Here is a 22,375-nt window from a genome sequence, read left to right as displayed (position 1 = left end):
ACAAGGCACAGAATGTCATGGGAGGTACAGCTAAAACGGAAACCCTTTTCATTGATTGATTTTAGGGAGCATCAGGATTGAGTTCTGGTGTATCGGGATGATACTCTAACCAACTAAGCTACCCAGCCAGGGCCAAACAGACACCCTTTCTTAAATAAATAAATAAATATATATCTTTATTGATTTCAGAGAGAGGGAGGGAGAGGGAGAGAGAGAGAAATATCAATGAGAGAGTCATCATTGATCGGCTGCCTCCTGCACACCCCCCACTGGGGATCGAGCCCGCAACCCCGGCTGGGATGTGCCCTGACCTGGAATCGAACCTCGATCTCCTGGATCCTAGGCCGATGCTAAAACCTCTGAGTCACGCCTAGCCGGGCAAGAAACCCTTTTTTAACATCATTTCTATTACCTCTGACCTAACCTCGGAGGAGGGAGGCGGCCAGAGGAAATGCAGCAGGGCCAAGAAAATACAGTCAGTCAGTGACTTTGCCGTAGTCCTGTATCACCTGTTCAAGGCTAAAAGGGAAGGGAAGACAAACTCACAGGTCAAAGAAAATAACCCATTTGGCGAGAGGACTTTTGAAACAAAATCCAAACTGAAACTTCAGACCGTCCCAGTTCACATTCCCCTTGCCCCATGAACAAAAGATGAAGAACATAAAAAGGAAAACACAATAAAACAGAGGGAATTTTCAGGCAAATAGTTCAAAACAGTAAGATGGGCCCAGCCGGTGTGGCTCAGTGGATTGAGTGTCGGCCCATGGACCAAGAGGTACCTGGTTTGATTCCCGGTCAGGGCACACGTCCGGGTTTCAGGCTTTATCCCCAGTAGGGGGCGTGCAGGGGGCAGATCTATATTTTTCACTGATGTTTCTATCTCTCCTCCCTTCCTCTCTATCAAAATATCAATAAAATAAAATAAGACAAGAAGGTAGAGCCCACATAAGATAATTGAAAGATAAAAATGAAAAATATGACTGAGATGAAAAACATTAGGAGGAAAACTAGATGGAATGACTATCTAAAAATAAAAAACGTGGTGGGCTAAGTCACTATAAAATGGGGTGGGGAAAAGACGGACATAAATGGTGTTTTGGGAGAAAAGAATTACAGCAGAAACATGCTAAAAATATAATAGGCCTCACTGGTGGTGGAAGGAACAAATTAACACCTAAATTAAGTACAAGGTTACACCTATCAAACTGACAAAAGTTTTGAGTCATACAAATAGCAATTATCAGTGAGCATATGGAGCAATAAGGAGTTTCATCTGCTGGTGAGAATGTAACTAGAAATATCCACCCTAGAACACAGACACACTCCATGACTCAGCAATGCCACACAAAGTATACACCCGGCAATAGTATAGGGGCACATGCTCACATGCACCTGTGCACACACACAAAAAATGTTCAAGACAGCTTTTTTTAGAGTTGCCAAAAACCAGTGGCACCCTAAGCCCATCAGTAGTAGAATGGACACATCCTTTGTGGAATACTCACGCAACGACTATTCACGTGGATGACTACGCAGCAGGGTCAGCAAACTTTTCCTGTAACAGGCCGAATAGTAACTACTTTCCACTTTGAGAGCCTACAGTCTCGGTCGCAACTACTCAACTCTTCCACAGAAGCACGGAAGCAGCCACAGACCCTCCACAACAAACATGTGGCTGTTCCAATTCAGCTTTATTTATGGACAATGAAATCTGAATGTCATAATTTTCACATCACAAGATAATTTTCTTTAGATCTTTTCAATCATTTAACAACATAAAAATCATTTTCAGCTCACAAGTCATAAAAACAGGCAGCAGGCTAGACACGGCCAGTTTAGCAATCCCTGCTAAACAGCAATGAAAATGTAGAAAGCACAACCACCTGTGCCAGACTGACGATCTTCAAACATAAGATTGAGTTCTTTTAAAAGTGAGCAAGTTCAAAGATAACATATACTAACGAAGAAAAATCATATGATCACATCCATATAGAAAAAGCATTTAACCAAATCCAATACCCCTTCTTGATAAAACTCTTAATAAACTCAGAATAGAGAATTGCCTCAATTTGATAAAGAGCAACTACAAAAAGCCTACAGCTAACGTCACAGTGGATCCTTTACCCCCAACATCCAGAACAAGGCAAGAATGTCCTCTCTCACCATTCCCACTTAACATTATACCAGAAGTTCTAGCTAGGAGCATAAGAGGAGGAAATAAAAAGTATACAAAGTGGGAAGAAGACATAACACTATCTTTGCTTGCAAATGACATGATTGACTATGTAGAAAATCCCAAAGGGGGCAGGGAAACCCCTCCTGGAACTAATAAGCCAGTACAGCAAAAGTTGCAGAGTACAAGGCAATACATAAAAGTCTACTGCTTTCCTATATACCAGACATAAACAACTGGAATTTGACATTTAAAAAACAGTATCATTTACCATAAATGGAGGGGTATTCTGTGTCCATGGACTAGAAGATTTAGCATTGTTAAGACACCAATTCTTCCCAACCTGAAAACTACTTTGTGGATATTAACAAACCGATGCTAAAGTTTATATAAAAAGCTAAAGACCCAGAATAGCCAACATAATACTAAAGAACAAATTTTAAGTGAGGACTCATACAACCCAAATTCTATAATTATAACACTAGAGCAATCAAGACAGTGCAGGATTAGCAAAGGAACAGACACATACATTAGTGGAACTGAATAGAGAGCTCAGAAATGGACCCACATAAATACAGTCAGCTGATCTTTGACAAAGAAGCAAAGGTAAACAGAGAAAGAATGGTGCTTCCAACAAATGGCATTGTCCATATGCAAAAGAAAAAAATTAACATAGACACTGATCTCACACCTTTCACAAAAATTAACTCAAAATGTATCATAGATCTAAATGTCAAACATAAGAGTAAAAACCCCTAGGCGATAACGTAAGAGAAAATCAAGGTGACCTTGAATTTGACCGTAGATTTTTAGATATACCACCACGAACAATTCATGAAAGAAAGAACTGGTTATTTACAATTCATTAAAACTAAAACATTCGGCTCTGCAAAGACACTGTAAAGAGAATGAAAAGACAAGCCACAGAGTGGGAGTAAATATCTGCAAAACATGTATTTGATAAAGGATGTGTAACCAAAATATACGAAGAACTCTTAAAAATTCAACAAAATTCAGAATTACCCAATTTCAAAATGGATGAAAGATCTGAACAGACATCTGACCAAAGATATACAAGTGGCAATTAAACACATAAAAGACGTTCAACATCATTTGTTATTCAACAGTACAACACACAATATGAGCTCAAGTAAACTATATCATCTCAGGAAATGAATGCTGGCGGCAAGACTTTAGTAAGAAAAAGCAAGGAAACGGTGCCTCTCAAAGTTGGGATATGGATTCCACCAAGGACAGGGGAGGTTTTGATTGGGAAGGGAGATGGAGTTTGGGGGGAGACAGTTACAATTTGTGTGCTTTATAAACAATTCTTAGAACTGCACAATTCAGTTTACTTCCATTTTCTCTGTTGTTACAATGAGACTGTTAAATATTTTAAACATAATAGAAGATAATTTCCCAAAATTAAAAAGTGACCACATCAGTAGGGCCCACTGCACCCCAGGAAAAACAAGTCTGATTCATCAACATCAGAACAGACACAGGGGAAGTTTGCTGGGAAATTTTCTAGGCAGAAAAAGCAAGTCACATTCATGGGGCGAGAAAAAATCAGACTGGTCTCAAATTTCTCCACAGTAGCCCTCAAAAAAGGCGGCGGGGGGATATATTTATCTGTTTGTGAAAAACTGCAATCCATCTTCATCTTATGATGCATGGGGAGATGTGTAGAAGGGTCACAAATCTGAGTGGTGCTTATTTCTGGATGTTATGCTTTGGGCTCTCTCTTTTTTTTTTTTTTTTTTTTGGATTTCTTCTTTCTAATTCTAGGTTGCGTAAATTTTTTTTATTATGATCATGTACCACTTTTACAAAAAACAATAAAAGTCGTGATTCTTGGGGGGGGAGAGGAAGAGGCATGTCACCTTTCACTCTGATGAATCAAAGTTCAGACTCTAGGCTCAAACTACCTGAGTTTGAATTCAGGTGCCTTTGACCAGTAAGTCAATACAACGGTTAACTATGACTTATCTGCACACGCATGCTCTTCCTTTCCCATTTTCTTTCTTTAGCTGTACCATCTTTAGCTTATCTTGGATACCAGCATCTATCTAGGAAATACAGTTGTCTGGCCAGCAAGATGAAAGAAAATTCACCCACTGGCTCATTAACACCCAGGTAAAGTTTTTCACCCATATAACCACTGGTCCTCACCTGTGGCAATAGGTGGAAAGTCCTGATAATTCACCTTAGACATTTATGCAGCACTTACTACAGGCAGAGATCAAGCTAAGTGCTTTACAGTACGTTGGCGCTCGTAACGTTCACAAAGTCCCCTTGAGGTAGAAATGTTTACTGTCCTCTTCCTGTAAATAAGAAGCTGAGACCCAAACAGGTTACAAAAGTTGTCAAAGGCCATTCATGTACCAAGTGGAGAAGCCAAGACTCAAAATCCTGTCTGGCCCCAGAGCACATATTCTCTGCATGTTCCATATGCTGTCAACCCTTCCCTAGGAGACTGTGCCTAGCTGTGAGTCGTATCTCGGTGGAGAGGTCGCGATCACCACCTACTATCACTCCAGCCCGGTCCCCAGGGCCCATCAGGCCTCACTGGGCACGCGGTGCTGCCTCTTGGCCTCTCTCCACCGGCCACCTCCTGCCGCTGACCAGGCGCCCTCTCTCCAAAATTCCAATGCACTGTCCATTCCATCGCCCTGCGCATGAGCAGGTCACATTGATGAGGAGAGACTATTCTTGGTTGTGCTATTTTCAGTTATTAGACTTTGTTACTTTTAGGGAGAATAGAAAATCACTTCAACAGCAACTTTTTTATACTTGAAATAAATACTTGAAATAAATACTCTTTAATATCCAGTCATTAAAAGCGCATTAGTCTCTTTTCAAGAGGTTCCTAGAGTGCATAATAATAAAAATTTTAAGAGGCAGCTCAATCCCTGTTTGGCCTACATCCTAGAGTGCGGGCATTCAAACAAGCCATCTCTCTCCCTTCTTCCTCCAGCCTCCTTAGAAAAACAAATTTCCTAGAACTCCTTTTGTTTTGACACATAGGTAATTTTAGCTACAGCTCTTGGCAACACAAAGAATCTGCTGCCAATTACAGCAAAATCTAACAAGGCTGTGGGTCCCGATTGCTACTGCACTGCCTCGCCACCCAAGCCATCCGAGCTCCCATCTACAAGGTGGGGACAAAATGCAGGTAAGTGTAATATATTGACTTAATACCCTAATAGCAGGCAACCGGGGACCAGGACTAAGCAGAGAGCTTAATACTGTGACATTCTGGACACACTCAAAGCACATTCAAGCGCTTATTTCTTTTATAAACAACAGTGATCGAGGTGATTCATTTGAAAGCTGTCAGCTGGTAACAGCTTAGAGCCCTCACCTAAGACTGTAGGGCCCGTTGAGAGCTCTTCACCTCTCATTCCCTTGATTCTGTGATGTTATAGTCTCTTCACACATAGTGACAATTAGCTTACAATATGAGGTTTCCTAGCTTCTAAATTGCTGAGATTAAAATGACAAAATAAGGAGCTGAGAGATGAGGGAGAAACTATGCAACTGTCAAACAAATATAAAATTAGGTGCACTGCTATTTCCCCTCCAGAGGAAGGAAGGGATCTGACACTTACCAACTGCCACTATTATCTGCTACCTACATTTAGGTAGGTAAGGCTCTGAGAAGTAACGTAAGCTGTCCCCAAAGACATGGAGCTTAGGAAGAAACTAGAACCAGAATTTACGGAGTGAGCCTGGTTCCAGGCTCATGGCCCGTCCACTATACCAGGATGCCTCTGACAATTTTTGTGAAATTTTGGGCTGCTCACTAAGGAAACTAAGAAATACGTCACAAGTGCAGGTACGTACAAAGCTCTAGTGAAGGCTAAGAAATGCCCCCAAAACATTCCTAAAAACACTCTAAGATTTGCTCTAGTTTTAAATGTCCAATGGATTTTAAGGTCCATATTCTAATACCTCAAAACCATGGTGATGACAATAGAAGTCAAGGGCCAGTAAGTTTGGAAGTCACAAACATGACTGGGATCCATGACGTAGAGCAGAATTCAGGAGTGGGATAAAAGATGGGCACAGAGCTTAGTATATAACAGATCAATAAAAGATAAATGGGTGGATGGATGGATGGATGGATGGATGGATAAATAACCATTTCAGCAAGTGATTTGTCTGATCTTCCTTTACATTGTATTTTGGCACCTTACACATACACACACACACAAAACACAAGCTAATCTAGGTTCACTTAGGTCTTAAACTAATATAAATTGTTAAGACTCTAAAACTGAAATGACAAGTTCTAAGTTTCTATACCTGATGGAAACCAACCAGTATAGCTAGTTCATTATAGTATGCCATAGGGTAAAACCTGTGCCAAAAATGAAAGCCTTAAACAAACAACAATCCAAAAAGGCCATTCTTATTTAAACCACTAAGCAGGGAGGTTTCTATACAATATTTAGTTCTGAAAGAAAACAAAAACAAAAAAACAAACTCCTATTTGCATCTCTGTAATTTTTACCAAATATCACCCAGGTCTAAATTAATCTTCTTGTAAGTGACTAGGGCTTGCTTTGTCTGCTTGTTTTAATTTTCTTTAAAAGGAACAGAGAAAAAAGTCACGTGAGACTATACAAGAATGTTTACTTTCAAATAGGTTGCATTCAACAAATTAGCATTCTATTTACTTTCTGTGAAATCACTGTTCCACAGCCATCTGTAGAAATGAGCTCTGGTATAAATTACCAGATCAAGACTGAATACTGAAGATGATTGGATATGAACTCTCACATCAAGTTCAAGTCCACCACCCTTCTGCGATCTGCTTAGGAGCCTTCAGAGAAGGAGGGCTCAGAATGGCTAGAAGTTAATTCCACGGCCAGAAGATTCCTTCCTTTCCTTTCCTTTCCTCCCGAGCTAGACAGCCCACAGGCCTGTGTGCACAAGAAAGTCCTGGAGAGAGGTGAAGAACACCTGCTGCCTTGTCTGGATTATAAATGGGGGGGGGGGGGGGGCAGTCTGAGATTTGATGTGAGACACCAAAGGAAATACTGGTTTCTTCAGCATTCATATGTGGATATTCAAGACCACGAAGTACCAAGAGTTCACAAGAAAATGGGAGGGAATATCCTGAGACTAAATGCCAAGGCCCCAGTTCTCCTAATGTCCCCTTCTCTCCCACCTTCCTGTCACAGCACACAGCGGGTGAGCCGGAGGAAAACAAAGTGCAGCCTGAAAGCCTCAGCACTCCGCGGCCTGCGAGACCACTGGGCAACCTCTCTCGGCGTGAGCCGGGCGCGAGGCAGTTAAGCGGGGCAGGGGGTTCCCTCTGTGCCCAACAAATTCCAAGATCCCACCAGTCAAAACAGGCTCTTCATTCCATGAACCCAGGGCTCCAGGGGCCACGGCTTCGGGCAAGAAAAGGATCTCGTGTTGCTGTAACTTAACGGCCGCTTCAAAATACTCTGCTACAGTGAACCTGCATCTTCGGTGAGTTCAAGTTGGTACCTACATTTGGTAAAAGAGGAGGCATTTTGTGAGTGTCTGAGAGAGAGAGAGAGAGAGAAAAGACCTAGACTAACACTTCATGTGATTTTTTAAAAAAATTAACAATTTAGCTTAGTTTTTTCTGAGCTAAGAAATGTAGTATCCTTAAATAAGCAAAGCTTCCTGTACCAACTCAGAATCAAGGCAGAAAGGCAACTAAGGGAAGCTAAAACTCAAACAGGACTTTTGGAATGGCAACCCCCTGGTGCCGCGATAAGGATCACATTTATCTGACTAAGATGTTAAAACACAGCTCTGCCTAAATGTTTCCGTAGTAAAGAAAGGAAAAGTGGGAGGTGTAAACTGGGAGAACTCGGCGTTGGTGGATTCAAGGATGAACATTTAAGTTCTATTTCTCTAGAGAAGTTTACTTCCTATCAAAACCATTAAAAATTCCCAGCATCTCAGCAACTATATATAGAGAGTAGCTTGGTTTCCTTTAAAGAATTTATATTTTGTTTCCACCCCCACAAGGCAGCACAAAATAGAGCACAGATGGTGGAGACTAAGTAGAAGCCAAAGGTGAATGTTTTCAAAGATGCACCAATTTAAATGTCTCCCTCCGAAAAACAAAAACCCTGTGCCTGTAAGTTAACTTGATTGTGTTTTCATAACATGCTATCATCACAGCTGAGACCAAGTACACGTGCTCCGAGACAAGAATCAAGAAAGGGTGTCACCTGGGACCGTCCACTGACTGGTGCAGAACCCCAGCTCATACATCCAAAATGCTGGCTTCTTCTGACATTTCTGGGTTAGACCAGAGGTTTTCAAATTCTGTAAAGTGTCACTTTTGTTCAGATAAAAGCTTCAGCAGAAGCATGAACAAACCAGTCGAACACAGAGTTGCCCGGTTAAAGGGTACCTGTGGTCGGGGGCAGCGTGTGGCAGTCTGCCTGCATCCCCTCTTCACCCCTGGGGGATGTTAGGGTTCTTCAGCTTGGCAGGCCTCAGGAGGAAAACTGCAAATGACTGGCTTTGTGTGAAATATGTGCCCAGACTCTTACATGTTTCCCCAGGTTGCTCAGTGGGCGAGTGCTCTAGAAAATCAGGGTGAAGGATTTCACTTTCTACTCTGCTGTAGCCTGGATGTTCTCAAGTCTCTTCGCCATCTGTGTCTAGATGGAGAGGAGGCTGTCACCTCAAGCTGGGAAGAGAGTAAGCCAATCGCCAGGCAGTGGCACCGGGCTCTTCATGTGTGTTTGTTATCTCCCACCTAACTGGATTTTGGGGGTCTTTTCCTGGAACCTTTGGGCAGAAGACAAGACATTCTCTTCTTCCTTTGGCATTTTAATCCTATTACTTTATAGCTGGTGTTTGAACTAGTTTGGAGTAATGCCGTCCTGTGAAATTGGGAGTGTGGCATTAAGTGAAGCGAAGGGCAAAATCTATGGCAATTTTGTTATAAATCATTTCCTTGACTCATCAGGCAGCCAGCATTCTATGCAATGTCAGGGATAATAGAGATTTATTACAACAAATTAAAGGCTAATCAGAGTGTGTTCTGAGATAAACAGCATAGTTAAACAAATATAAATGTCTAAAAGGAAGTATGGGCTGGTAAAAGACCAGGGTGTGAGTGGCAGTAGAAAATCAAATTCTGCTCACATTTCACTTACTTTGTATAAATTTCTGCACCGTTCCATGTGTAGACGAGAGATTATTGACAATAATACAGGTACAGACATGCTCATTTATTCAACAAACATTTATTATGTGTTCCATGTGGGTGCAGCATGGTGACACACACTGTGTGAGATGGAACAGGGAGTCACAGGCCCTTCATGCTAGGAGTTCATGGTCCATGAAGATAAATAACAGGGAAGGTGTGTAGTTAAGAACCAAGTGGACGGAATGAGCTCTTGGGACCACGGGCCTCTGTGGGCCTGGGAGAGGGGTCACAGGATGCCAAGTGCTGGCTGGCCCCCAAGGAGGCGTGTTATGAGGCTGGTGCTGGAGCGTGGCTGGGTTGGGTGGGCTGGCAGGAAGGGCGAGGAAGTCTAGAAGAGCCGGCCTGGAGGCGGGAGCGCACCTCGGTGTTGAAGGAGCAACAAGGATGTGAGTAGGCCTCATAGTTTGGTTTTTATTCCATTTCTTAAGGCTTCCTGAACTAAGAGGTTTTACACTGCTCAGTGCTTAAGGTCTTTAAGCACCTAGATTTATGCCATCATTTCATTGTCTTCCATTATTTTATTTTGTTTTCTACCAAAGGTTATTGCTGAATTACTTTTCTTTAGTGGGGGAGTTTTACAATGAGGGTCGTAAGTGAAGAAAAATCCATCTTCTGAGTCAGTAACAAAGATGTTATAATGTTTTAGGGAAATATGGCCTAGTTGCCTGGTCAGAAATCTACTGCTAAGTGAAAATCAATGAACTAATTCTGTTAAAACAATAAAAGGAATAAAATAATCTTGGAACCTGTTGACTCTTTGAGCACAGTTTGAAAGCTATCTGAAACTTAGTATGCAACACCACAGACTAAAATGATATCAAAATACTAAAGTGGAAAAACAGCCAAATGAATGAAAGGCTAACTTGCGTTAATTTCACCCCACTGACCTAACCAGAGTCAACAGGCTCCCTCCGAGGCCTGTCCAAGCAGAAGAGTCCTACCATCAGGCTGAGTTTAGAGCCCTGCAAAGCCCGAGGCGCCTCCCCTGCAGCCTCATTAGCGTCCTGTTCACCCCTGAGGTGTTCAGACGCATCGCTGTGGCCACTTCGAAGGGGACCGAGTCCACCTCACATTGCTACCCTGACAAGTCCCCGACAAGGCGCAGTGGTGCCGAGAGGGGTTCAGTCCAGCGGCTCTCAGGCGCGGCCATGCAGTGACCTTGCCACCGAAGCACAGACTCCCTCTTGGCCAATATCTTCACTGCCCCTGGGAGGAGCCCAAGCCCAGCCGCACAACCTCTGGAGGGAGCCGGGTGGGGTGGCAAGCAAGGGGAGACCCCCCCAGCTGACGAGTCACCCTGCTTCCTGCCCTGGTAAGGGGCACGCAGCTGCCAGAGGGTGGGGGTCCTGCTCCATCAGCTGCCAGGCTCTGCCAGAGGGAAACGGAGCTAACGCGGCGCATTCTGCTCACACACACGCCTGTGCGAAGCCAGATTTTCTGTGGCGGCTGAGGCAAGAACAGCCAACCAACCAAACGAGGCTCCAAACAGGCTGGACACTAGAAATGCATTTTGTGGGGCATTGTCGAATCTGAACCTCGGGCTCTATGGTAGCATTTTTATTCCAAAAAAAGTTTAATGGAAATATATTAATACAGTGTTGCCAGCTGTTTCTTTGGGGAGAAAGGCTGTCCTTAAGTAAATATATATACTTTCTGTTTTTAAATGTTCGAATGATCTTTTATGAAATGATGGTGTTAGTAGATAAAGATTTTTATTAATTTACTATCCATACTTCACAAAGGTAAAAAGTTGGCAATTCCAGGTTTATTCTCAGGTTTTATGTATCCATTTGTAAAATGCGAATTCTGGGACTACTGACTTAGATCTCTATTCCCAGCTTCTTACTTAAGGGATAACATTATTTTGCCCACAGAAATTGGTGGTGTGCTAAAGGCCACAGAGCAAGAAAGAGGCAAAGCCAATTCTATACCCAAATCTCCAGCTGGGCAGTGTGCCAGGATGCCTTTTAAGAAATCATTGCAAACTTGACCTCAAAGGCAAGGAAATAAAAGCAAAAATAAATGAATGGGACTACATCAAACTAAAAGGCTTCCGAAGAGCAAAAGAGCCGGGCCGGGCGTGGCTCAGCGGTTGAGCGTCGACATAGGATCCAGGCGATCGGGGTTCAATTCCTGGTCGGGGCACATGCCCGGGTTGTGGGCTCAGATCAATGACTCTCTCATCATTGATGTTTCTATCTCTCTCTCTCTCCCTCTCCTTTCCTCTCTCTGAAATCAATAAAGATATATTTAAAAAAAAAAAAAAAACACAAGAAGCCATCAACAAAACAAACAGCCAACCAACCAAATGGGAGAAGATATTTGCAAACAATACCCCCAATTGGGAGCTAATATCCAAAATATATAAAGAACTCATACAACCTAACAACAAAATCTGATTAAAAAAAAAAAAATGGGCAGAGGACCTGAATAGACACTCTTCCAAGGAAGACATACAAGTGGCCAACAAATATATGAAAAAATGCTCAACATCACTAGCTATTAGGGAAATGCAAATCAAAACCACATAAGAGACCACCTCACACCTGTCAGAGTGGCTATTATTAATAAGACAAGAAATAATTGTTGGAAAGGATGTGGGAAAAAGGGAGCCCCTGTACGCTGCTGATGAGAATGAAAATCGGTGCAGCCACTATGGAAAACAGTACGACATTTCCTCAAAAAATTAAGAACAGAACTACCATATGACCCAGCATTCCCTCTTCTGGGTACCTACCCCAAATATTTGAAAACCCTTACTCATAAAGCCAAGCAGCACCCCTATGTTCACTGCAGCATTATTTACAATAGCCAAAACATGTAAACAACCCGAGTGTCCTCTGATGGGCGGCTGGATAAAGACGACGTGGTACATACATGCAGTGGAATACTACGCAGCCACAAAAAAGATGAAATACTGCCATTCGCGACAACATGGATGGATGTTAACAGTATTATGCTAAGTGAGTAAGTCACACAGAAAAGGACAAGAACAGGATAACTTCACCCATAGGTGGGATATAAAACAAGAAACAAATGAACAAACAAAGCGACAAACTCAGATACAGACAACAGATGGGTGGTTATCAGAGGTGGAGTGGATGGGGGGAGAACGAAGAAGGTAAAGGGGGCCAAACGCACGGTGACAGGGGACTAGACTTCAGGTGGCGAGAACACAAGGTCCTACGCAGATGCTGTGTTATAAAGCTGTACGCCTGAAATGTGTTATTAACCAATGTTACCCCGATAAATAAAAATATAAAAATAAGTTAGCTCATCATACTCTTTAACTCCATGAAAAATTTAAATTATCTTAAACTATTTAAAGATGTTCTTAGATACATATCACTTTTATTCACAATTAAAATAGAATCTGACTGAAGGAGGTTTATAAAATTGTTCCATTGCTTGACAGCCATAAATAAAGCTTGGATGCCATATGCCAATTTAAGGATGGGTATCTACATATTGCCTTAACATATGGGTGAATTTCCATAGATACCTACAAAATAACTAGATATGCTTTGTGAAGAGGTCTCGTAGTACCAGCCTAGCTCTTTTTTAGATGAATGACTATTGTATAACTTGGCTGTGTAGACTCTGGCAAGAATAATGTTTCCATCAAAGATAGATTTATGTGACAGGCCAATAAACCCCAATGTGGGCACTTTTGAGATTGCAACAGGAAAAAGCCAAGGAAATTTAGGGTGAAAACCATGTGGCACACAGTTTTAGGGCAAGAAGAATTAAAGTACTGGTTTCCATTTTTAATTTTTTTTTTTCCTTTTTGTTGAATTTATTGGGGTGACACTAGTTAACAAAATGATACAGGTTTCAGGTGCACAGTTCTGCAACACATCACCTGTGCCCTGTATTGTGTGTTCACCACCCCAAGTCAAGTCTAGGACACTAAAAATAAGCAATAGTCAAGCCTGTTATTCTACAGATTTTGAGAAACTCGATTCCAAACTGTTTCTCATGAAAATCGCTGCACTGGGGGAACTATTCATAGCAAACCACCTGCATAATGTTTATTTCTAGACCTCTAATTGATCATAATTGTAAATTATGTAAATGAGCTCTCTATCAAAGTACCCTCACATATAAAATAGGCAGCTAAATTCGGCCAGTCCCCCGCCTCCCCGGCCTCCCAGCTCCATAGCCAGTACAGTCTGGTTGTCTCCTGTAACAATGAGGGGGCCTGTCCTGCCAATCAACGTAAGACAGGTGCCCACTGACAACATGCACCGCCAGGCAGACAGATCCTTTGAAATTCTTCACGGCACTGGCCCCTCACACCACCCGTGTCCGCTGTTTTCATTCTCTCTCATTCTAAGTTGACTCTCAGCTCCCTTTCCTGCTGGCGAGTAGGACTAATCTGTCATCTGCAGATATGACTAATGACGCGCCTTTCAGGGTCTTATTACTCTGTTTGGGTGAACGGTGAATTGGCACTTGCTGTCTAGGGAAATAGAAGAGATGCTGAATTAATGAGCATGGTTAATTTGAATTCTCAAGAGTGGTTCAACAAACCAAACTGCTTTGAGTAGAAATCTGCAACTCAGATATTCTGACCTTTTGAATGCCATCAAAACTGTAATGTAAGTATACTTTACTTCTGCAATAGTAGCATAAATCAGAATAACTGGTGTAATTAGTTTTGTTTGCAGTAAGCTGAGTTATTAAAAAAAACAAAACTCAAATCCTTGAGAGCAGTTGGCGTTGCCATCTGGCCCGTCCCTTTGCTCCTGGTCTCTTTCCCTTCTCTTTTTTGCAGTCCAGAAGCTGACACCTCTCCAGACACATGGCATTTGGACTGTTAATACAAGTGGATGTGTGAGGACAGGACTAAGGTCAGTCCACCTTCACAAGAATGTTTACCTGGAAGAAATGTGGCCTTGGAATGGGAAGAGTCCGTGTGGGAGGAAAGGAGTAGTAAGGTTGTTGACCTCTCAGACAAGGGGCAAGGATTCTTTTAACTACAATGAATCTGAGTAGCTGTCCATCAGCTGTAAACTGTGTACCCCATCGGGCCTAATCACAGGTCCCCACATCCAAGCTCACCTCCTAAACCACCAGGTCTTCTAAGCCATAGTCTACTGACGTTCTTATTGTCCCACTCTCATCATTGCAGGTCTCTGGTTTTCCAGAATTTCCAACAGGAAAGGGGGAAGAATGGTTCCGTATTCCAGTTAGAGTCTTTATTATTCAAACATTATCCCTACTTCCTGTGGCCTCGAGGTCCAGAAGAATAAATGTCTTCCTTATAAAACTGATCCCATGCCCTGGAAGTCGGCTTGATTCTAGTCTTCTGCTCACTTGGCAATTGGCCTTGAGCAATCCACTGAATTTCTCTGGAAGTCAATTTTCTCATTCAGAAAATGGGAAAGTTGAACTGGATAAAAGACGGAGCATGTTACAGATCTCAGTTCTATGATACTGCAACTTCCTGAACTTAATAAACTACAGTGCCCTCCCTCTGTTCTTTAGCCTTAAAATCCATGCTCAGTTAACTGAGCTGATCAAGTATATACACATGCACGTATGTGTGTGTGTGTGTGTATTTATATATACACACATACGCGTATTCACCACTAACTGGTTCTTATTTCTACTGATAAGAAAACACACACCATGTTCCAAATGCCATTCATGCTTCTCACCATTTTTGAACCAATTAGCAATTATGGACATGCAGGAAGCTGTTGCTACACACACCCCAGATCAGGGATTTCGGCCGAAATCCAAGACTCCTCAAGATCGGAAGAAAGATGAGAGGGCCTTTCAGTTTCCTTTACAATCAAGATGAGAAGACAAAATTCTCAGTTTAAAGCAAGAATAAGTACACCTGACTATCAAAGCCAACTCACTCAGGAAGCATCAGAGACCACGTTTGATTTCTTGGTCATCAAAAGTCAACCAAGACATTTAACCCAACAGTAGCAGCAGGCATAAATGGTGCTATAAATATTTTGTTTGCAAGATTTTAAAATGTAAGAACTCATAGTTTTTAGGTAGCTGAAAATAAAAGTCAAAAGGGTATTTAAAAGTCATTTAATATCTTCAAATTCAATTATTTAATGTTCTATTAAACACTAAATTGTGTGTGTGTGGAAAGAAAGCTCGAATAATTAAAATATCCTCTGAGCAATCACCAAACCCAACCTTTGTGCCTAACATATTCTGTCTCATAGAAAAGCCTACAGAAGGCTTAAAACTGAGGATATAAAGAAATAAACTAATAAGTATTATTCCTGAAGCTTTTATCTGGTAATGTGTGCCTGGTTTCAGGCCCAAGACCAAGCCCTTTTCATAATGATTCAAGTACAGAAGCTCTATAATCCACAACTGTTTGTTACATGAAAACTGCAAATGCTTCAACCAGGTGTGACTAACCCAGTTACTGCCTTTTATCTTAGGAAAGACAAACCGACACTGCCTTTATGAGGACAGTAACGCAACCTGCTGTTGCTCGGCCACTTTCCCTTTGCTAAACCCTCTCTGCCTCTGCCTCGCTGTGGCTTAAGGATCCTCTGTCTCAGAAAGAGCAGCCACTCTTCCTACTGGAAACTCTCGAGTGGCACTCTAAAGAGGAGGCGATTTGTGTCGGGCGCAGCAGTAACTTGAACCTCACTCTTGCAGATTAGATCGAGACTCTTCTAACTTAGAGCTGAGATTTCCTATCTGTATTCTCAAGTGTCCCATGGTCTATTCTTGGGGTTGAATCTCAAATTTCCTAGAATTCTTGAAAATTAACCCATTGCAGAACTTGAAACTATTCTTAGTATTTCCCAGAGTCAAATTCAAACTAAATAATTTTTCTCAAACGTGTACAAATGCTTGTCCTAAATATTATGTATCAAAATACTATTAAGGGAAACCTGGTCGTGCCATAGTACCCAAGAAGCAAATATTTCTGAGTTTTCTAGAAATACCTCAATTTTCTTCAGCATAGTCAAGGCCCCCAAAGATAAGCAAAAATGAACCTTAGAAAGCCAAAATAGTTACAGATACATGGCACATGGCCAGGCACTAAATCCCGGTCACTTGGCCCTTCACTCGTATTTTAGACAGTTCTAATCAGTGTGGTTCTTCCCTCTCCCAAGGTATGGCCATTAGCAATAGCAGAACAGAATTTAGAAACAGCAGTGAGAAAATGAGGTAAGTCAGGCCCACTGAGGGCAGCAAGGAATACTGCTAACAGGAGGCTGGTACCCGAAGTGACTGGAAATCTATCATTTTAGAAGCAGATACTGGAGGTGGGGAGAGAATAGCCACGTGGGGCCGTTTACCGTAGGAACTTAGAGGTCTACCTAATATAAGAACCCCTGGGGTCTCTAAGCATCAGAAGTGGCTAAAGTTTAAGAAGTTTTAGAGCCCAAGGTCATACATTTCAGTCTGAAAAATGTCATCAAGCATACATAGGCCCAATGATGCTACACAAGTACAGCCTGTTTCGGTGTGTGTTTTTTTAACTTCAGCAACATCTGGCTTCATACTCTTATTTCTGACCAATGGAGCTTGACTGAGATCCCTATACCATCGCACCCAGAATAACCTTCCATCACTGTGAGTAAACGTACAGCCTTATAGCCAATCGCTGTATCTGCGCTCATCTGTCACGTGAAGTTATCTGACGAAATGGAATACCTGCCGTATATTTCACGTTCCCCGTGCTTTGTTCTAAATTACTTCAGTTAAAAAGCTAAATGCATCACTAATTCAATAATCATATTTTTTCTGCTACATCTCCAGGAAAGTTGCAATAAATCTGAAGCTACAAACATCTCATTGGTTTTCATTGGCTCTAAAGGACACAACCATAATCAGCTGAGAGGGATTCTGGTTGACTTCACCGCAGTAAAGGGCTTATGGGACTGGATGCATTTGGTCATTTGTTTGACTAAACAGTCAACTGAACTTTGACACTGTTCAGATGCAGTATTAAAGTTATTAAAATATACATATACACACATATACATAGCATATAGATTACAGACACAGAAATTCTCCTTCGGAGAAAGATGAGAAGGATCCCCTAGATTTAAAGAATGTTTATAGCTTTGTGGAATTCTTGCCAGTGGAGTAGAAAACCTTACATTCCACTAGAAAATACCTTTCTAAGCCATCTAGATTTTCCAATAATAGTTTGCCTCTCACATATAGTTTAAGAAATTGCAAAATATTCCCAATAGTAAGTCTTTCATGCCATTAAAAAAAATGTAATCTAATATATTCTTATGATAAATGCAAGGTGCATTTGTACGGTACATACTTGTACACAAGTATGGTACAATAATTGATTCTATTTTTCAAAACTTCTTAAATTGATGTCCTATCAAAGTAGATACAAGGCTACCAAATTACCATATTGAAGTTTGAAGATAAAAAACTATTATCTAGTTCTTTAACCATCTCCGCCTCAGTTCACACAATAGAAAACATACTCAATTAAATCAGTTCTGGTATACTGCAACCGTTGAAATTTTTCTCCCAAGAGATATTCAATTTCTATTGTCCAGATTCATTCATAAGTGATGCTATGACTTTTTCTGAGCAAAATATAAGATTAATGAGAGCAATTATTCACACTATGCTGCACCACTACTTAATTTATAGGCAACCTCACTTCAGAAAAATCCTGCCGGGCTTCTCCACACAGAGTTCTTGCCCCTCCATAAACAAGGCCATTTTGTGTTATCAGCGTTTTTGTTCCCTCATTAATAACCTCAACAGAGACTAAGAAGCGGTCCTAAAGCCCAGGATAAAACCTATAAACTGGGAGACATGCATCGGCACTGCAGATGCCACAGCAGACCTCGAACGGTCCACATGCACCATTGGCATCTACTGTGAACGGGTTAGAAACTCACGTTCTTCTCTTTCCATCTGCACGTGAAGGCTTTAAAAAGTAATTTTGAACTACTCATATGCCAGCTTTTCCCCAAACTAACCTAACAATTCCTCTTGCCCAAAACTCAAATTTTCAAAGCATAGCCCCCCAAAGTGCGTTATCAGATAGCCTTGGTCTGGGCTGAAGGAGTGAAGTCTTACAGTACCTGCTGGGGTCAGTCCTTCTCAGGCCCAGAATTCATGTCAGCAAAGGAAGGGAAAAGTTAACTTTCTTTTTCCCAGAAGGCTTGGGTGTTTGAGAGCGTCACTCATGGCAACCCACCATCTGAAACAATCGCTCACCCAGAGCAATGGGTTTCAGCGGGTCTGCTCATTAGAACCACCAGAGGAGCTCTTTTTGCAATGCGCCCAGGCCCAATGCCAGACCGACTCAATCTGCATTTGAGTGTGGGTCCCAGGCACTAGTATTTTTTCAAATCAAACACAGTGATTTTTAATCTGCAGCCAGATTGGAAAACACTACTCCAAAGGAGTGGTTCTGGATCGGGGACAACCCTGCCCACTCCCTGGGAACAGCTGGCAGGGTATGGGGTCATTTTTAATTAGTGGCAACTGGGGTGGCTCGTGGGTGGAGCCCAGGATGCTGGTAAACCTCTTAAAACACACACGACGACCCCCTCACAACAAAGAATTCCGTGCTCCCAAATGTGAACGGTGCTGCTGCTGAGAACTCCTGCTCTAGAGAAAGAGCTAGTGGGAGAAACAGCCGCTCTTTCTAAGCCTAGAGATACTCTCACAACAGAAGAAAAGAGGCAGCAAGAAGCTCTCAGGAGGAAGGCTCGCAACCCTGACACTCTGTCCTGCAAGTTCTAAGGGGACCTTGTCTGACACGAGTGGAATAATGCCCTCGTGTGTGCTCTCACTGGCTAGGTGATGTCAGTGGAGGGCATGAAACTATTGTTCACTGGGATGTGCTCTCAAATGTCAAATTAAGGATAACTGAGCAATGTTTTCAGAAGAAAGAAGATAATAAAATACGGAGCAATGCTTCTTCTACGAATTTTTTCTCAGTTGCTGATAACCAGAAATATGTGCTTCTAGAATTAAAATAAAACTATTCTTATTATTTTTTGACTGCATTCATAATATCTCATGGGTGGACCCCTTGTAAAGAAAAGCCTGAGGATCAGAATCATCTTTGTCTGGAACATTAACAATAAAACAGAGCCATTATTGCTGAAAGAACCTGAATCATCCACGGCATCTGTGACCTGGGCTAAAAAGTTTTCTGTTAAAAAGCAAAGATCTGCCAGCTGATATCTGGAAGCAAAACCCGTTGGTCTCATTGTGGAAGGGAACACTTTCACCTAAAACAGTTCAGTCCAACCTCGGATTTCAATGAAACCAGGTAAATGAATCCCCCATTCTCAGTTTGTGTACATTCATAGCTAGAAGTGCCTATTCAATTACTTAATTTACAAATCTGGAATACAGCAAGTAACTAGAATGAACAGACAAATGCCCTAATGTCTAGATGTGATAAGTGTTGAATTGACTTCCTCTCTGCAAATGGAACTCTCTGCAAACTGAAAATGAAGAGCTGAATAATAACTCCTAAACAAGCAAATACATTCATGAGCATTTTGTTCAACTTACAGGGGTTTTCTCCACTTGTTCCGTCTTTGCTTTTGTTGTCTTTTAATCAGCTACTAATTGAGAAATGGCTCTATAGCCTTAGATATTTTTAAGAGAGAAAAATGCCTAAACTTGGTCTTTGCATCCAGTTGGAAATTAAGCCAACTCTTTTAACCAAAGGAAGCTCTTGGAGGTCAAGTTGATCTACTACTTAATCCACTGAGTTTGCAGTTGAAGGCACAAGAAGATTTAAAGATGCTCAAGGCACAGTCAACTAAAACAGCAATTGTTTTCACTGATGTTCCCTGTGTGCATACTGTGTCTTCTTGGAGGGAATGTATATCCTTACAAGCAGGGCAATATCCCACCGTCTCTGTTTCATTCTTCCGCTGTGCAGGCACACTCCCACTTGCTTTTCCCTGCTTTCTGTTCATATAAAAACATGCAAGTGCTCATCCCAAACACTCGGATCTCACACCAGCTCCCAACAGAATGACTCTGTAAATGACTTGGCAAATCTGCAATTTGAGATTAACCTTGCTACTGGTTCCTATCTGTTTACAAGCCAACGACTCAACCAAAGTGTGTGGGGATTTGTAAGTATAAAAGATCATGTCTTACCATCCATATCAAAAATTAATTTGTAACAGCAGGATAAATACCAGCCGCCAATGCCCAAGTTTATAGGCTGATGATCCATGAACATTGTGCCTCTTCATTTTCCAGTTAGTTACTGAACTAAAAACATAATGCAAATGTGCTACAAATATACCTCGGCGAGGATATTGACTGTCAAAAGATTAGTCACTTGAGAATGAGAAAAGACGTAAACACAAAAGTTAGATACAGTGGCATTCTAAATAACGCATCAAATTTTTAACTAAATAAAATTGTTAAATTTTAAAAGACACTTGACCGACCCAGACCCACTAAGTTGATCTGAATCGAAGCAACAGTAAGTCATAATGTAACGTCATCCTTACTTTATGCCAGACATCATTTAAAAGTGGCATCTAAAAACTTTTCTTATAAGTTAATCACACATTGATTAAACTCAGTAAGTTCTTTATTTTAAAAAGTCCTTTTGTAGAGAAAATTATTTTGTAAGTTAATCACCTGTCCGTTAGGGGTTTTGGGTTTTTTGGGGTTATTTGTGGCTTTTTTTTGGTTCCAGATACAGTTTCCTTAAAATAGTTCATACTATTTACTTCTGATGCTTATCAAAAAGTAATCAAGAGCCCGGCTGGGCGTGGCTCAGCGGTTGAGCATCTACCCAGGATCCAGGCAATCGGGGTTCGATTCCCAGTCAGGGCACATGCCCGGGCTGCGGGCTCAATCCCCAGTCAGGGGCGTGCAGGAGGCAGCCGATCAATGACTCTCTCATCATTGATGTTTCTATCTCTCCCTCTCCTTTCCTCTCTATGAAATCAATAAAGATATATTTTTTTTAAAAAGTAATCAAGAAATGGAAAAGTCATTAACGTCACCTTCCTGTTAACCCATTACCCCCTGAAGCCAAGCTTCCTGGCAATCACCCATCTTTGGTAGTCATGTAACCAACATTTTTCTAAATGGCTTTCATCCCCATGAGAACTGCACAGCCAAGGCTGCCCACAGCATCAGGGGCAGCATCTCTGCCTCTCCTGGAAAGGGTGAGTGACTGTGCAGTGAACTTAAAAGCCCCAGCCGGCCCGGAGGCATCAACACAACAGGTGAATTGGCTTCTCGCTGTCTCCAGCTCCCAACACAAACCACCAATCATCCTATCTTTCCCACCCTTTCTAGTTCCATTTGCACTTAACCGAACATTGGATGCATTAGAAGTCAAGCTTCAGGAGTCGATTTTCAGCACTACAAGGAAAGGATTAGGGTGAAATGGAATCCAACAGGTAAATCCCCAAGTACAATATTGAAAATTTACCCCATTGTGTCACTGCTAAAATTGGAAGCCACCACTGCTCAAAGCTGACTGCACACTGACTCCTGAGCAGCTTTCAAATAGAGTGAAAAACCTCAGCTGTTTTGAATGAAAAAAGCCCACAGTCCATAAAACCAATCATTTTAGTTCCAACTCAACCATAGGTAACATAAAAGGACTGTGTGTGCTTTTTGTTTGTTTTTTAAAGAAATGATTTTTTTCCCCCTCTCAAGTTCAAAGTGGTTTCAGAACCAAGATGCAGAAAAGTAAACCTCTTCCAAAGGTTTAAAAACTTGGGTTTAGAGTCACCTCACCAAATGCACCGGATATTATGCTTTAGAAACCAAAAGAGCGTCCAAACACATCTGCACTTTTTTTAAAGGAACCTTTAAACCACCAAAAAAGATTTCTCTTATAAGGTCCAAGAGCAAGCTATTCAGAATACGTGTCAGGGAGTTTGGTGGGAGGGTTGGGTGAGCTGTGACTGAGTGATAAGGGAATCATTTGATGCATTTCAGACGCAAAGTAAATTTACAGGTTCCCGCTAAGGGCCCCCAACACCATGAAAAAAACCTTCAAGGTC

The 22,375-nt window shown here is 41.7% G+C and overlaps 1 protein-coding gene across 6 annotated transcripts in view; it reads right to left on the bottom strand.

Annotated features, from left to right (window-relative positions):
- CCDC85A (coiled-coil domain containing 85A) overlaps positions 1–22,375 on the bottom strand; it is a 147,420-nt gene that overhangs the window by 114,499 nt on the left and 10,546 nt on the right. The window lies entirely within an intron of this gene.

Source organism: Miniopterus natalensis, chromosome 13 (assembly GCF_054644295.1).
Source record: "Miniopterus natalensis isolate mMinNat1 chromosome 13, mMinNat1.hap1, whole genome shotgun sequence".
Lineage (NCBI taxonomy): Eukaryota > Metazoa > Chordata > Mammalia > Chiroptera > Miniopteridae > Miniopterus > Miniopterus natalensis.
The sequence above is the reverse complement of the archived record's forward strand: the minus strand, read 5'-3'. Positions and strand labels throughout refer to the sequence as shown.